General features: G+C 41.7%; 1 protein-coding gene and 1 pseudogene across 1 annotated transcript in view; both read left to right on the forward strand.

The window, feature by feature from the left end:
- Positions 1-17118, forward strand: part of LOC141097313 (cell cycle control protein 50C-like) — a 132614-nt gene that overhangs the window by 80104 nt on the left and 35392 nt on the right. The gene's annotated exons all lie outside the window — the stretch shown is intronic.
- LOC141097288 (microtubule-associated serine/threonine-protein kinase 3 pseudogene) lies at positions 7304-9205 on the forward strand (annotated as a pseudogene).

Genomic DNA, 17118 nt, shown 5'->3' on the forward strand with positions numbered 1-17118 from the left:
TTCTGTGCAATTTCACTATTCTATTTTTACTGGCTCTGATGGGATGATGTGAGATATTAGGGGTAGTAGTCCGGTGGCTCTGGCTGACGGGATGATGTGGGATATTAGGGGTAGTAGTCCGGTAGCTCTGGCTGACGAGATGATGTGGGATATTATAGTGAATGTGGCTATGCGAAGTGGGCGGGGCTCTACACTCAGCTTTATATATATATATATACATATATATATACACACACTATATATATATATATACACTCACTGGCCACTTTATTAGGTACACCATGCTAGTAACGGGTTGGACCCCCTTTTGCCTTCAGAACTGCCTCAATTCTTCGTGGCAGAGATTCAACAAGGTGCTGGAAGCATTCCTCAGAGATTTTGGACCATATTGACATGATGGCATCACACAGTTGGCGCAGATTTGTCGGCTGCACATCCCTGATGCGAATCTCCCGTTCCACCACATCCCAAAGATGCTCTATTGGATTGAGATCTGGTGACTGAGGAGGCCATTTGAGTACAGTGAACTCATTGTCATGTTCAAGAAACCAATCTGAGATGATTCGAGCTTTATGACATGGCGCATTATCCTGCTGAAAGTAGCCATCAGATGCCTGTTCTTAGCTGAGAGGAGTGGTACCCAGTGTGGTCTTCTGCTGCTGTAGCCCATCTGCCTCAAAGTTCGACGCACTGTGCGTTCAGAGATGCTCTTCTGCCTACCTTGGTTGTAACGGGTGGCAATTTGAGTCACTGTTGCCTTTCTATCAGCTCGAACCAGTATGCCCATTCTCCTCTGACCTCTGGCATCAACAAGGCATTTCCGGCCACAGAACTGCCGCTCACTGGATTTTTTTTCTTTTTCGGACCATTCTCTGTAAACCCTAGAGATGGTTGTGCGTGAAAATCCCAGTAGATCAGCAGTTTCTGAAATACTCAGACCAGCCCTTCTGGCACCAACAATCATGCCACGTTCAAAGGCACTCAAATCACCTTTCTTCCCCATACTGATGCTCGGTTTGAACTGCAGGAGATTGTCTTGACCATGTCTACATGCCTAAATGCACTGAGTTGCCGCCATGTGATTGGCTGATTAGAAATTAAGTCTTAACACACAGTTGGACAGGTGTACCTAATAAAGTGGCCAGTGAGTGTATATATATATATAATCATTATAATTTGTTATTACTAACCGTAGTTATGGTAGTTACTAGGCCCAGGCAGCGCCGGGCTCTTCAGCTAGTTTTATATAAATGTCTCTTCAGGACACTTTCGATTCAGGATGAATCAATTTGGTCAGAATTTAATTTTCCAGCCAAACTGAATGAATAAACCAAATCAAATTTTCAAAAATGTCTTCATCTCTATTTCTAACACATGTAATTCAGTTAGGTGCAGAAATATTTGTACAGGGACTTAATCTCCATGATTTGGCCTCTAAATGCTGCAATTTTGTAATTGAAAGGAAACAACTGAGATTCAATTGAAATGTAGACTTGCAGGTTTAATTAAAGGGTTAAACAAAAATATGCTGTGAAATATTTAGGAATTGCAATCATTTATTACAAAGCCGCCTCATTTCAGGGATTCAAAAGTAATTAAAGTAAAAGTAAAAATAGATCTTTGAACAAATTATTAAATAGAATGTATGTAAGTACTTGGATAAGAATATAGTAATTAACCAAAGCCAGCATGGGTTTGTAGCAAACAAGTCATGTCAGACAAATCTTATTTCCTTCTATGATGGAATCACTGACTGTGTGGATCAGGGAAATGCGGTAGATATACTATATATTGACTTTAACAAAGCACTTTATAAAGTTTCTCATACTATTCTTTTTGCAAAAATTACCAATAATAGGATTGACAAGATTAGTTGGATTCATAACTGGCTCAGTGATTGCACTCAAAGAGTGGTAATAAATGGTTGCATGTCCAATTAGAAGAGTGTTTCAACTGGAGTACCACAAGGCTCTGTCTTGACACCAATGTTGTTCAACATTTTTATAAATGATCTAGATAAAGGAACTGAAAGTAAACTAATCAAAGTTGCAGACGATGCAAAGCTAGGAGGGATAGCTATTACTAGAGAAGAAAAGCAGTCTAGATCATGTGAAATAATTATCCCCCTCTACTCATCCTTGGTCAGACCTCATCTGGAATACTGTGTCCAGTTCTGGGCACTACATTTTAAAAAAGACAAAAAAATGAAGCAAGTGCAGAGAAGAGCTACCAGTATAGTGAGCGGACTGCAAAGTATGTCCTATGAGGAACAACTACAGAATCTGGGAATGCTTAGCCTGCAAAAAAGATAAGAGAAGACGTAATAGCTGTCTACAAATATCAGAAGGGATGTCACAGTGTAGCAGGATCATCCTTATTCTCATTTGCACATGGGAAGCAATAGAATTAAACTGAAAGGGATAAGATACAGATCAGATATTATAAAAAAAACTTTGACAGTGAGGGTGATTAATTAGTGGAACAGGCTACCATGAGAGATGGTGAGTTCTCCATCAATGGAAGTCTTCAAACAAAGGCTGGACAGACATCTGCTTGAGATAGTTTAGTGAATCCTGCATTGAGCAGGGGTTTGGACATGATGACCCTGGAGGTCCCTTCCAACTCTAGCATTCCATGATTCTATGATAATTAGATAAATTAACTTTACCATAAATAAAATGTTATTTTTATCTCTGTGTAGAGAATCCTTTGCAGGCAATGACTGCTTGAAGTCTGGAAGCCATGGATGTTAACAAACGCCGGGTTTCCTCCTTTTTGACTTAAGTTATGTCTTAAGCATGTGAAATTCTGATCAATGGGGTTGAGATCTGGTGATTGACTCAGCCATTGCAGAACATTCCACTTCTTTGCCTTAAAAACCTCTTGTGCTGCTTTCAAAGTATGTTTTGAGTCATTGTCCATCTGTACTGTGAAGTGCCATCCAATCAACCTTGCTGCATTTGGTTTAATCTGAGCAGAGTATAGCCCAGTACACTTCAGAATTCATACAGCTGCTTCTGTCTTCAGTCAAATCATCAATAAACACTAGTGACCCAGTGCCATCGGAAGCCATTCATGCCCACGCCATCACACTGCCTCCACCATGTTTTACAGAGGATGTGTTGTGCTTTTGGTCATGAGCTATTATCAAGCTTTCTCCATACTTTCTTCTGCCCATCATTCTGGTACAGGTTGATTTTAGTTTCCTCTGTCCTGTGAATGCTTTTCAAGAACTGGGCTGACTTCTTTAGATTTTTTTGGGCAAAGTTTAATCTGGCCTTTCTATTTTTAAGGCTGATTAACTTCACGACATGCGCCATTCTAGTACTGCGTATGTTGTATCCCTCCCTTTAGTATGGGCTCCAGCACTGAGTCCACATCTTTCCTGGCACATGTCAGCTGTTTTGAACAGCTGACATGTGCCCCTAACAACAGCGGGTGGCATCACGATCCACCTGCAGCTGTTAACTTGTTAAATGCTGCTGTCAATCTCTGACAGCAGCATTTAATGTGATCGCGCCGGAAGCGCGTCACAAATCCCGCCCATCAATGGGCTGGCATGACAACCCGGGGTCTGCAGGAGACACCTCTGGTTGTAATTGCTGGATTGCTATGAGCGCCCCCCCAGTGATCGGCGCTCATAGCAAGTGAGCATTTCTGCTACACACAGGCGATCTGATCATCGCCTGTATGTAGCAGAGGCGATCAGACAACTGCAGCTTCTGGTCTCCCATGAAAACTATTGAAGCAGGCAGAAAGTAAAAAAAAAAAAGTTTTTAGAAATATGAAAAAAAAATAAAAATATGAAAGTTCAAATCACCCCCATTCGCCCCATTCAAAATAAAACAATTAAAAAAAATTAAAAATACACATATTTGGTACCGCTGCGTTCAGAATCGCCCCATCTATGAAGCTATAAAAAAATGAATCAGATTGGTAAACGCTTGGTGGAGAAAAAAAGTCAAAACGCCAGAATTATGTTTTTTGGGTTGCCACAACATTGCAATAAAATGCAATAACGGGTGAAAAAAAGATCGTATCCACACCAAAATGGTACCATTAAAAACGCTAGCTCGGCATGCAAAAAATATGCCACCATCCAGTCACAGATCACGAAAAATGGTGACACGACGGGTCTCGGAAAATGACACAATTATTTTTTAACAAACTTTTTTCACAATTCAAGTAAAAAACAACCTAGACATGTTTGGTGTCTACGAACTCATAATGACCTGGAGAATCATAATGGCAGGTCAATTTTAGCATTTGGTGAACATGGTTAAAAAAAATCCAAAAAAGTTGTGGAATTGCACTTATTTTGCAATTTCACCGCACTTGGAATTTTTTTCCCTTTTTCAAGTACACGACATGGTAAAACCAATGGTGTCGTTCAAAAGTACAACTCGTCCCCCCAAAAAACAAGCCATCACATGGCCATATTGATGGAAAAATAAAAAAATTATGGCTTTTGGAAGAATGGGGAGCGAAAAATGAAAATGCAAAACGAAAAAGAGCTGCGGCGTGAAGGGGTTAATGGTTTGCACCTTGTGGTCAACCCTCTATATTTGTTTTCATTAAGTGCTCTCTTTGTGGTAGACTGATACACCTACTTACTAGAAAATGATCTTCACTTAGGTGGATGTTGTGAAGAGGTTTTTCTTCACCATGGAAAAGATTCTGTGATCATCCACCACTATTGTCTTTGATGAACGTCCAGGCTGTTTGAATTCCCAAGCATTTTTTTTTACATAATGTGCCAAACTGTTGATTTGGTCACTCCTAACATTTCTGCTATAACTCTGATGGATTTCTTTTTTTTTCAGCTCAATTGTGGTCTGTTTCTCTTCCGTTGAGAGCCCATCTAATTTATATGATCTCTTTCCCTAAAATACTCTTTCCTTTACAGACGCTCCCGGTTCTACTTTCTAAAGCTGATGATAGGCTACTGACACGAGCCTTCTGCCAATTTATTTGGGGCTCAGAAGGGGGCTCTAGAATTAGTGTTTTTAAGCTACAGCAAATCAAATCTTTGGGTGGACTTAATCTCCCAAATTTACGCCTCTACAGTATAGAGGCTGCTTTTCGCCATTCCCTTGATTGGATATACGCCTTTAATCGCTTCACTAATACCCCAATAGATGAGGCCATGTGTAGACCCTTCAGCTTCCCAGCATTGCTTCACCTACGAAATGCTGAAATTCCAGTGGAGGTTAGAGATAATCCTCTATTATGGTCGGTAATCTTGGGATGGCGTCAAGCTAGACGAGTTAGCGGTCTTGACCCCCACATCTCGATGTTTCTTCCCATTCAAGGTAACCCCTCTTTTCTACAAGGCAAGTCACCTCCCATTTACAAGGTGCTTGGAAACAATGGGTGTAGACTGGTCCGAGATACGTTAACAAATAATCAATGCCTTCTTACCTTAGAGGACATGGCTTTCAAATACCCAATCCTTACAGAAGACAATTTTACTATCTCTCAAATTAGACATTACGTAAGCTCAATATTGCGAGACATAACGGATGATGCTAGAACACACCCTCTAAATTTAATATCCATTAAAGTCCAAATGGGAACTTATTCTATGAGTCTTTTATATAAATCATTAAAGCCTTCTATACATTGGTGAGACTCTTCACCAGGCCCTGGAAAATGGGTTGCTCAATTAACGAACTGTCGGGTAAATGACCTTTTGAAAGCCACTCTGCGTATGAACTCTATACTACCATATGATAGTTATATAACCATGTCTCTTATGATATTTCATAGAGCATACATCTCCCCGGAGGTCAAGTCTAAAATGTCCCCCTCAGGGGACTATCCCTGCCCTAAATGCTTACACTCTCCAGCTGATATTTTCCATTGCCTGTGGGACTGCCCAATAATAAGCGAGGTGTGGGATACTGGCATATCTATCTCTCTCTCCCCAGAGTGGGCCATATTTAATATTCTCGCACAGGACCAGTTGGTGGGGCTTTCTGTCCAGCAGCGCCGCATCTTGTTCATATGGGCGGCAGCCACACGTAAAAGCATTCTCCGTTTGTTGGCACAGGATGCAACACCTTCTTTAAGCTTAATTACTACAAAAGTAACATATCTCTTCAAAATGGATTGGATAGAGACCTTACTTAATAAAGAAAAAGACACTGACCGCTTTTTTTTCACATGGTCCTCTTTTATCAATACTCAGACATCTTCCACAAGCCAGGCGATACATAGTTGTTTCCAGCTCACCAACTGGTATATGAGAGAGCAGCTTGCTGGTAATATCCCTGTTAGACTGGAATGAAATTGTGTTACGAAGTTATGGAGTTTGCCCGGGGGAGTGGAGGGGGAGGGGCGGGGGGTTATAGTTGAAAAAATGCCGTCTAATGTTAATAATATTGCATAAATGTTCTTCTGTTATGTTATTGGACATTATATGTATATTTTGTAATACACTCAATAAAGACGGTTTAAAAAAAAAAAAATGTTTGAAAACATATGGTCGGCCATTATGACATCACTGATGGTCGGCCATTATGACATCACAGATGGTCAGCCATTATGATATCACAGATGGTCGACCATTATGACATCACCGCTCGCAGTTACTTATGCTATGTACACAGGGTTCCGGCTGCCATTTTGGCTCCCTAGTGACTGAGTGCATTTGCAATTTTTCGCTATGGCTGAATTTCTTCTAGACAAGCTTCAGGTAGAAGGATTATTGGAGATTATTTACACCCATTGCTCTGACATTAAGCTTCTACCACCCGATGGCATCCTCGGCTTCACTCACCGGCTGGTGGTGGAGCTAGTGCAGGACTGCCTGACCAAATACCACCAAGACCGTCTTACCTCAGAGTATCTGACAGATTTAACCCGGAACATCAGGACATTACTACAGCAGGCTGAAGAAAAATCTCAAGATGGAGATTTGGCTTTTGTTAAAGAACTGGCCGAAAAAGTCCTGTATGTGCTAGGAGGTCCGGCCCGCTCCCCGAAATGCCTGGAGACACCACAAGGCGAGTACAAAGATGGGGAAAATGTCCCCCTGGAATCCCCGGACCCTAACACGAGTCAGGCGGGGCCGAGCAGCGATCTGACCACAGAAACCCCTGAGCTGCCGGATCCTGAGAGTGTGATCTGTGAGATCACGGAGATCAACGAGCCTGCCACTGAGACACCAGAAGGCGACGACAAAGACGGGGAAAATGTTCCCCCGGAATCCCCGAACCCTAATACGAGTCATCTGGGGCCAAGCAGCGATCTGACAACAGAAACCCCTGAGCTGCCGGATCCTGAGAGTGTGATCTGTGAGATGCCAGAGATCCACGAGCCTGCCACTAACTTGATGGAATCATTGATCCCGGCGAAAAAGCCGCATATGAGCGACTTCGAGACATCCAAACTGATCAGCGGCGGATGTTTTGGGGCTGTCTACTTAGTGCAGCACAAATACTCACAGCAGATCTTCGCTATGAAGAAAATGGCGAAGAAGAACCTGGAAACTGAAAAACACGTGGAAGCGGCCTTTCTGGAGAGGGACATCATGACCTTCGCTGATTGTCCCTTTGTGGTCTCCATGCTCTGCTCCTTCCCTACTAGATCTCACCTGTGTATGGTCATGGAGTATGTTGGAGGTGGAGACTGTGGGTCCCTTCTAAGCACCAAGGGCCGTTTATCTATCCCCTTGGCCCGTCTGTACTTTGCAGAAACAGTTCTTGCTGTGGAATACCTGCACAGCTATGGTGTGGTGCACCGAGACCTGAAACCGTACAACCTACTGATTACAACTGCTGGGCACATTAAAGTCGCCGATTTTGGACTTTCAAAAATTGGTGTCATGATACCAAAAACCAACAACTATAAGCAATCAGTGAAGGACATCTCCAGAGAGTTCAAGGACCTTGAGAATTGTGGTACCCTGAATTACATGGCCCCAGAGGTCATCCTAATGAAAGACTACGGAAGACCTGTTGACTGGTGGTCAATGGGGATCATCCTCCATGAATTTCTGGTTGGATCTTTACCATTTGATACGGATTTCATACCTGAGCTTAAAAGAATGATTGTCATGGGAAAAATACCTTGGAATTACAAACGCTGTCCACCCCGTGAGGCTAAGAACCTCATCACTGACCTGCTCAAAAAAAATCCTGAGCACAGACTTGGGACAGGTGGAGCATTTGAGATTAAGGATCATCCATTCATGAAAAAAATAGATTTTGACAATCTTCTAAATCAGAAGCCGATGTATATTCCTCATCTTGTGTCAGATGTGGACACCAGCCTCTTTATCAATCACGCTCATAGAGACATGCTTATGGTCTCAGAGAAAGAAGAGGACACAAGTGAGGACAAGGACCTTGACTTCCAAAATTTTACGTCATCCTCTGAAAGGCTTTCTAAACTCTGCACCATCGCTACCATCACGATGAACAATGAGAATTCAAAGTCCCATCCAGAGTGTACCCAAGCATCATACATCGAGAAAAGAAAATCTGCAATAAATCCAAATGCAGAGCAAGAAAGCCCAGAGAATGTAAAAAAGGAGAAAAAGAGAAGAGGTTTCACCTTCCGCCGGATCTTATCATCATGCCGGCGTGGATTATCTAGGGCTGCCCGCGTGTTTACATGTTGTTGCCGCTCCCCTACAGACATTTAAAAGATGGTAAACCTCCACATCCGGCGCCCTGAGGTCCAGCAGATCCACCATCACTGCTGGAGAAGTATAGAAGTGCAATTCCACAACAGTTTTTTTTATTTTTTTTACCATGTTCACCAAATGCTAAATCTGACCTGCCATTATGATTCGCCAGGTCATTATGAGATGACAGATACCAAACATGTATAGATTGTTTTTTATTTAAGTGGTGAAAAAAATCCAAAAGTTTAATAAAAAAAAAAAAAATTGCACCATTTTCTGAGATCCGTATCGTCTCCATTTTTTGGGATCTGGGGCTGGGTCAGGGCTTATATTTTGCGCGCCAAGCTGACGTTTTTAGTGATAGCATTTTAGGGTAGATACGATTTTTTAATCACCCGTTGCTATGAACAAGAAAACGTAATTTTGCGGTTTGGATTTTTTTCTCGTTACGTAGTTTACCAATCAGATTGCCTTTGTATTTGGATAAATTGGGAGTTTCTTAATGCAGCAATATGAAATATAAGATCGCTTTTTTGTATTGTTTTATTTTGACTAGGGAAATATAAACTTTAAACTTTTTTTATATTTTTTAAAACATTTCTTTTCCACTTTTGACTTGCTTCAATACAGTAGTCTCCATAGAAGACTTGAAGCTGCAATCATCTGATCGCTTGTGCTACGTATAGCCATGCTATGTGTAGCAGAAATCATCATCTCCAGGGGCGTCCGTGGGTGTGGTTTGTGACACGCTTCCGGCACGCATGTGTTAAATGCCGCTGTCAGAGATTGACAGTGGCATTTAACATGTTAGCAGCCGCAGGTGGATCGCAATTTCAGCTGTTAGGGGCACATGACAGTTGATCAAACCAGCTATCAAGTTCAGAAAAAAAAAGGAATATAGGAGGTCAAAATGCAAAATATAAGGACAACAGAGCCCAACAGATTGGTGGAAGGGAGTGCTAAAAATTATTGGGTAAAGAGGTGCAAAATACTTGCCCCTGGAAATTGCAGCCCACAATTCACCAGTAATTCTTGGCAGGTTCATTACAGAAAAATTAGTAATTAAAAAGTGCCACTAAAATCACTGGGCTGTGTAATACATGAAGGTGCTGAGCCCTCCAGAATGAAAGGTTTTTTTCTTAATTTTCTCTCTGCCATTATATTTCAATGTCCCGGTCAAGACAGACTCAATTATTCTAATTTATACAGTAAAGCCGAAAGCCGACACGTGAGCTACAGAAAATAGAAAGTCTCATCCCGTTACATCTGCTTTAACCCCTTTCTGACATCCGATGTACTATCCCGTCCATGGGACCTGGGCCCCTATGCCCATGGACGGGATAGTACGTCTACGTGGTGAGCGCCGCTGATCGCGGCCAGGTGTCAGCTGATTATCACAGCTGACATCCGGCACAATGTGTCAGGGGCGGTCACGGACCGCCCCCGACACGTTAACCCCTTGCACACCGCGATCAAACACGATCGCGGTGTACCGGGGGTTAAAGGGAAGCATCGGCAGGGAGGGGGCTCCCTCCGTGCTTCCCTGAGCCCCCCACGGCAGCGCAATGTGCAGCACTGCTGCGGGGGGCTCCTTTCCTGCAGGCCCCCGAATCCAAGATGGCGACGGGGGCCTTCGGGGGCCTGCAGGAAGCTGGCTTCCTCAGTGCCTGCAAAGCGCAGGCATGAGGAAGTCTGCTTCAATGCCTGTGACAGATCGCTGATCTGTCACAGTGATCTGTGATGTGACAGATCAGCGATCTGTCACAGGACAGTGATGTCCCACCTGGGACTATTTAATAAAGTTTAAAAAAAATAAAAAAGTGTTAACATAAATTAAAAAAAAATCGCCAAATAAATTAGAAAAAAAAAAAAAATATTCCCCAAATAAATCCTTTTATTGGAAATAAAAAAAAACAAAACAATAAAAGTACACATATTAGGTATCGCTGCGTCCGTAACGACCTGCACTATAAAACTATCCCATTAGTTAACCCCTTTAGCGAACCGCTTAAAAAATAAAAATTAAAAACTAAGCAAAAAATAATGATTTATTATCATACCGCCAAACAAAAAGTGTAATAACGCGCGATCAAAAAGACGCATATAAATATCCATGGTACTGCTGAAAACGTCATCTTGTCCCGGAAAAAACGAGCTGCCACACAGCATCATCAGCGAAAAAATAAAAAAGTTATAGCTCGCAGAATAAAGCGATGCAAAAATAATTATTTTTTATATAAAATAGTTTTCATTGCATAAAACCGACAAAACATAAAAAAACGACCTAAATGAGGTATCACTGTAACCGTACTGACCCGAAGAATAAAGGTCCTTTATCAATTTTACCGCACGCGGAACGGTGTAAACGCACCCCCCCTAAAGAAATTCATGAAACGCTGGCTTTTGTTCATTCTGCGTCCCAAAAATCGGAATAAAAAGCGATCAAAAAATGTCACGTGCCCGAAAATGGTACCAATAAAAACGTCAAGTCGTCCCGCAAAAAATAAGACCTCACATGACTCAGTGGGTCAAAATATGGAAAAATTATAGCTCTCAATATGTGGTGATGCAAAAAATATTTTTACAAAAAAAAGCGTCTTTTAGCGTGCGACAGCTGCCAAATATAAAAACCGCCATAAATCGTAAATCAAACCCCCCGTTATCACCCCCTTAGGGAAAAATAATAAAATAAAAAAAATGTATTAATTTCCATTTTTCCATTAGGGTTAGGGCTAGGGTAGGGTTAGGGCTAGGGTTAGGGTTAGGGCTGAGATTAGGGTTAGGGGTGTGTTGGGGTTAGGGTTGGAGTTAGAATTGGGGGTTTCCACTGTTTGGGCACATCAGGGGCTCTCCAAATGCAACATGGCATCTGATCTCAATTCCAGCCAATTCTGAGTTGAAAAAGTCAAATGGTGCTCCTTCCCTTCCAAGCTCTGCCATGCGCCCAAACAGTGTTTTACCCCCCACATGTAGGGTATCAGCCTACTCAGGTCATACTGAAAAACAATTTTTGGGGTCCAATTTCTCCTGTTACCCTTAGGAAAATAAAAAATTGGGGGCAAAAATATCATTTTTGTGGAAAAAAATGATTTTTTTATTTTCACGTCCGAGCGTTATAAACTTCTGTGAAGCATTTGGGGGTTCAAAGTGCTCACCACACATCTAGATAAGTTCCATGGGGGGTCTAGTGTCCAAAATGGGTCACTTGTGGGGAGTTTTAATAGTTTAGGTACATCAGGGGCTCTCCAAACGCACATGACACCCGTAGACCATTCCATCAAAGTCTGCATTCCAAAACGTCACTGCTTCCCTTCCAAGCCCCGACGTGTGTCCACACAGTAGTTTTCTCCCACATATGGGGTGTCAGCGTACTCATGACAAATTGGACAACAACTTTTGGGGTCCAATTTCTCCTGTTACCCTTGGGAAAATGAAAAAATTGGGGACTAATTGATCATGTTTGTGGAAAAAATACAAATTTTTTATTTTCACGCCCGGACGTTATAAACTTCTGTGAAGCACTGGGGGGTTCAAACTGCTCACCACACATCTAGATAAGTTCCTTAGGGGGTCTAGTTTCCAAAATGGTGTCATTTGTGGCGGGTTTCCACTGTTTTGGTACATCAGGGGTTTTCCAATCGCGACATGGTGTCCGATCTCAATTCCAGCCAAAAACGTCAAATGGCGCTGCTTCCCTTCCGAGCTCTGCCATGCGCCCAAATAGTGGTTTACCCCCACATGTGGGGTATCAGCATACTCAGGACAAATTGCACAATAACTTTTAGGGTCCTGTTACCCTTGGAAAAATAAGAATTGAGGGTGAAAAGATCATTTTTGTGGAAAAAATATGATTTTTTAATTGTACCGCTGTACGTTATAAACTTCTGTAAAGCCCTTGTGGGTTCAAAGTTCTCACCACATATCTAGATAAGTTCCTTGGGGGGTCTAGTTTCCAAAATGGGGTCACTTGTAGGGGGTTTCCACTGTTTAGGTAAATCAGGGACTCTCCAAACGTGACATGGTGTCCGATCTGAATTCCAGCCAATTTTGCATTGAAAAAGTCAAACGGCGCTCCTTCCATTCTGAGCTCTGCCATGCGCCGAAACAGTCGTTCCCCCCCACATATCAGGTATCAGCGTACTCAGGACAAATTGCACAATAACTTTTGCAGTCCAATTTCTCCTGTTACCCTTGGTAAAATAAAAAAAATTGAACCTGAAGTATTTTTTTTGTGAAAAAAAGTTAGATGTTCATTTTTTTTTTTAAATATTCAAAAAAATTCCTGTGACGCACCTAAAGGGTTAATAAATTTCTTGAATGTGGTTTTGAACACCTTAAGGGGTGCAGTTTTTAGAATGGTGTCACTTTTGGGTATTTTCTATCATATAGACCCTTCAAAGTGGCTTCAAATGTGATGTGGTCCTAAAAATAAAATGGTGTTGTAAAAATGAGAAATCGCTGGTCAAATTTTAACCCTTATAACTTCCTAACAAAAAAAAATTTTGGTTCCAAAATTGTGCTGATGTAAAGTAAACATGTGGGAAATGTTAGTTATCAAGTTTTTTGTGTGCCGTATCTCTGTGATTTAAGGGCATAAAAATTCAAAGTTGGAGATACCTGTGGAGATATCTAAAAATGGCAGTTTGGAGAAGGCACCCTTCAAATATCAGGGACCTGGAGCAGTTTGCCAAGGAAGAATGGTCTAAAATTCCAGCAGAGCATTGTAATAAACTCATTGATGGTTACTGGAAGCGGTTGGTCGCAGTTATTTTGGCTAAAGGTTGTGCAACCAAGTATTAGGCTGAGGGTGCCAATACTTTTGTCTGGCCCTTTTTTGGAGTTTTGTGTGAAATGATCAATGTTTTGCTTTTTGCTTCATTCTCTTTTGTGTTTTTTTAATTTAAGACAAATTAAATGAAGATAATAATACCAAAGAATTTGTGTTTGCAATCATTTTCAGGAAGAAACTGAGTATTATCTGACAGAATTGCAGGGGTGTCAATACTTTTGGCCACAACTGTATATGCAAAAGCTTAATAATAATAGGTATTTTTTTCAGCTACCTATGACCTACATGTCCATACAGATGGCTTATAAGAGGTTATCCTACTGACAGATTCCCTTTAAAAACAATACATTTGTGTCATCATTTAAAAAAAACAAAAAAACACTGATTTAGAGAAAATATTTTCTAATAATTACTTAAGAGAAAAGAATTCTCAACATAAACTTTGCCAACTTAAAATCCTTTTTCTATATGTTAAGCTCTGTGTCCCAAGGCTGAATATTTCAGCTGAGTAAAGGAAAAAGACTGGGCCTTCATTGTAGCTCAATATGTCTGGAAGGGGGAACTATGTGGTCAGCTTCTACAGTAATACCAAAATATTTAAAAAATGCTACAAATATTATAATTTGCTTCCTTCATGGAGAAATTACATTAGCGAGTTGAAACGCTTCACATAATGAAATAGAAGAGATGAGAATTGCCGTGGATGGAACACAGGGAATGGAACAAGTGGACGGAACACAGAGAATGGAACACGTGGACAGAACACAGAGAATGGAACACGTGGCTAGAACAGAGAGAATGAAACGAGTGGACGAAACAAAAAGAATGGAACATTTGGATGGAACACAGAGAATGGAACACGTGGACGGAACACAGAGAATGGAACACGTGGACATAACACCGAGAATGGACCACGTGAACGGAACAAAGAGAATGGAAAACGTAGACGGAGTACCAGAGAATGGAACACGTGGATGGAACACAGAGAATGGAACACGTGGACGGAACAAAGAGAATGGAACATGTGGACGGAAAACAGAGAATGGAACATGTGGACGGAACAAAAATAATGGAACACGTGAACGGGACAAAGAAAATGGAACACGTGGACGGAACAAAGAGAATGGAACATGTGGACTGAACACAGAGAATGGAACATGTGGACAGAACATAGAGAATGGAACACGTGGACGAAACAAAAAGAATGGAACACGTGGACGGAACAAAGAGAATGGAACACGTGGACGGAACAAAGAGAATGGAACACGTGGACGGAACACAGAGAATGGAACACGTGGACGGAACAAAGAGAATGGAACACGTGGACGGAACAAAGAGAATGGAACACGTGGACAGAACAAAGAGATTGGAACACGTGGACGGAACAAAGAGAATGGAACACGTGGACGGAACACAGAAAATGAAACACGTGGACGGAACACAGAGAATGGAACACGTGGACGGAACACAGAGAATGGAACACGTGGACAGGACACAGAGAATGGAACATGTGGATGGAACACAGAGAACCGCCTGGAAGTTTTACTGATTTTCTGGTTTACTCTTGAGAATCAATGGGAGATATTCATTAAAAGAAAATTCACCATATTTACAAGCAGAGTTTATTATCCCCTAATTGGGTAGTAAAATGCATGGGAAATTCATTGTGCATGATGACGGAGACTTCTCTGAAGTTGTGCATTAATCCTCCGCTTTAATGACAACAACAAAAAAAGCTTTTCTTCCAGTATGTACCGTATATCAAATAATTTACTCATCAATTAGAAACTGCAGGTTTTATTGTTTTTTTTCCTATGGTAGCTACATAATAAAGTCAAGCAAAAGAAACATAGGGGCAGCCATTGTGATCTATTTTTTTCCCCTCAAATAAAATAATAGTAAGTGCCCCATAAAATGGTGCATAGGAGAAGCTCAGTTGATTGCTCCATTTCTGTTAAGTTGGCTACAAATATAAACAGCCTTTGAGTAAAATCACAAATCTTAAGTCACAAAGATGTTTTTTTTTAATCTGTTTGTACATCCTGAGCCTACTGGTTCATGCACACAACGTCAGACATAAAATAGACTAACACACATGTATTGCAATGGATCAGGGTAAATTTATATTCCACTCATGGGTAAAATTATGAATTTCATTGTGCAGTGTATTATCAGATTTATTTATCCTGAGCTTAAAGAATTGAGCTTTTACCTCTGGACAAGAAGTGAGGGGTCAGCCGAGCAGAGCTGACCGTGCTAAAAGAGGAGGAAAGCTGATAGAAGGGTTTGCAATATGACACAGCTACACATTGATCTTATCCGAAAGGTGTGTCTTCTGTGAGCTATACCCAGCACTGTCTAATCATGCAGGAGGTTAGACCAGGAGATCAGCTCTGTATCCTTACATCTCACACACTGAGAAACCTAGGCTATGGTGAGGCGCAGTCTTTTTCTGCTGTGCTGCTCCCTGGTAATGATTGGGCAACTCATACAGGAAGAAGAAGTACACGCCCCCGGTGAAAAGTAATTGATAACACCCACTTGGACTTACCGTTTTCTTTTTGATTTAATATGTGCCAATACTTTGCTAATATCGCCGTAACTGAGAGGCAAAATTGCATAATGTGTCTAGTTAAAGAAGTTGTCTTCTACATGGGCAACTTCTCCTCATACCCCATGCTTGGCCCCGAAAAAATACAAAAGCTTATACTCACCTCCCATGCCAACACCGTTCTCTAGGGTTCCTGTGCTGTTTTGACACGTGACTCCAGTGCCCAATCAGCGCTGACGTCACTGTCTCTGCCTCCTGTTGAATTGAACATGAAGAGCAAGTGATAAAGTAGCTAGAGCCCCAACTTCCTCTTCATGTTTGATTTGTCCTAAGGCGGGCACAGCGATGCCGGATCAGATTGGGTGCTGGAGGCACGTGTCACAACAACCACAGAAGAACTCCAGGACCGCAAGTGCTGACACCACGGGAACAGCGCCACCGAGGGAGGCGAGTAAAGTTTTTTTTATTTACTCGGGGCCAAACATCAAGAAGGGGTTGTCCAAGCAGTGGACAACCCTCTAACCATGACAAATTTTGGGTGCTGGAGGCACGTGTCACAACAACCGCAGAAGAACTCCAGGACCGTGAGTGCTGACACAGTGGGAACGGCGCCACTGAGGAAGGCGAGTAAAGTTTTTTTATTGAATCGGGGGCAAGCATCAAGAAGGGGTTGTCCAAGTAGTGGACAGCCCTCTAACCATGATAAATTTGGTTAAAAGGTCCACTTTAATCCAATAAAAATGTTTGAAAGTATCCAGTCAACCCCTTTTTCCATCTTCAGGGGGACGAGGCAGGGCTGTCCTCTGTCACGTTTGTTGTTTAATATTGCCCTTGATCCTTTACTAAGATATCTGGAGATGATCCCTTCCTTTGGGGGCATAGGGGTCGGTCACCATACACTTAAAACGTTGGCATTTGCTGATGATATCTTACTCATGATATCCAATCCTAAGGAATCCATTTCCTCTATAATGGACGCCTTTAATGAATTTGGAGCAGTTTCGGGATTTCGTATAAACTTTAATAAATCTCATGCTTTAGCTATTTTTAAAATTGCTCAGAAACGGTGGCCATTCCCTTTTCCTTTTCAGTGGAGGAGAAATTCTTTACCTTATCTTGGCATTGACCTACCATCAAATCCTCATG

Source organism: Dendrobates tinctorius, unplaced genomic scaffold (assembly GCF_039654945.1).
Source record: "Dendrobates tinctorius isolate UK_male_01 unplaced genomic scaffold, ASM3965494v1 ptg000084l, whole genome shotgun sequence".
Classification (NCBI taxonomy): Eukaryota; Metazoa; Chordata; class Amphibia; order Anura; family Dendrobatidae; genus Dendrobates; species Dendrobates tinctorius.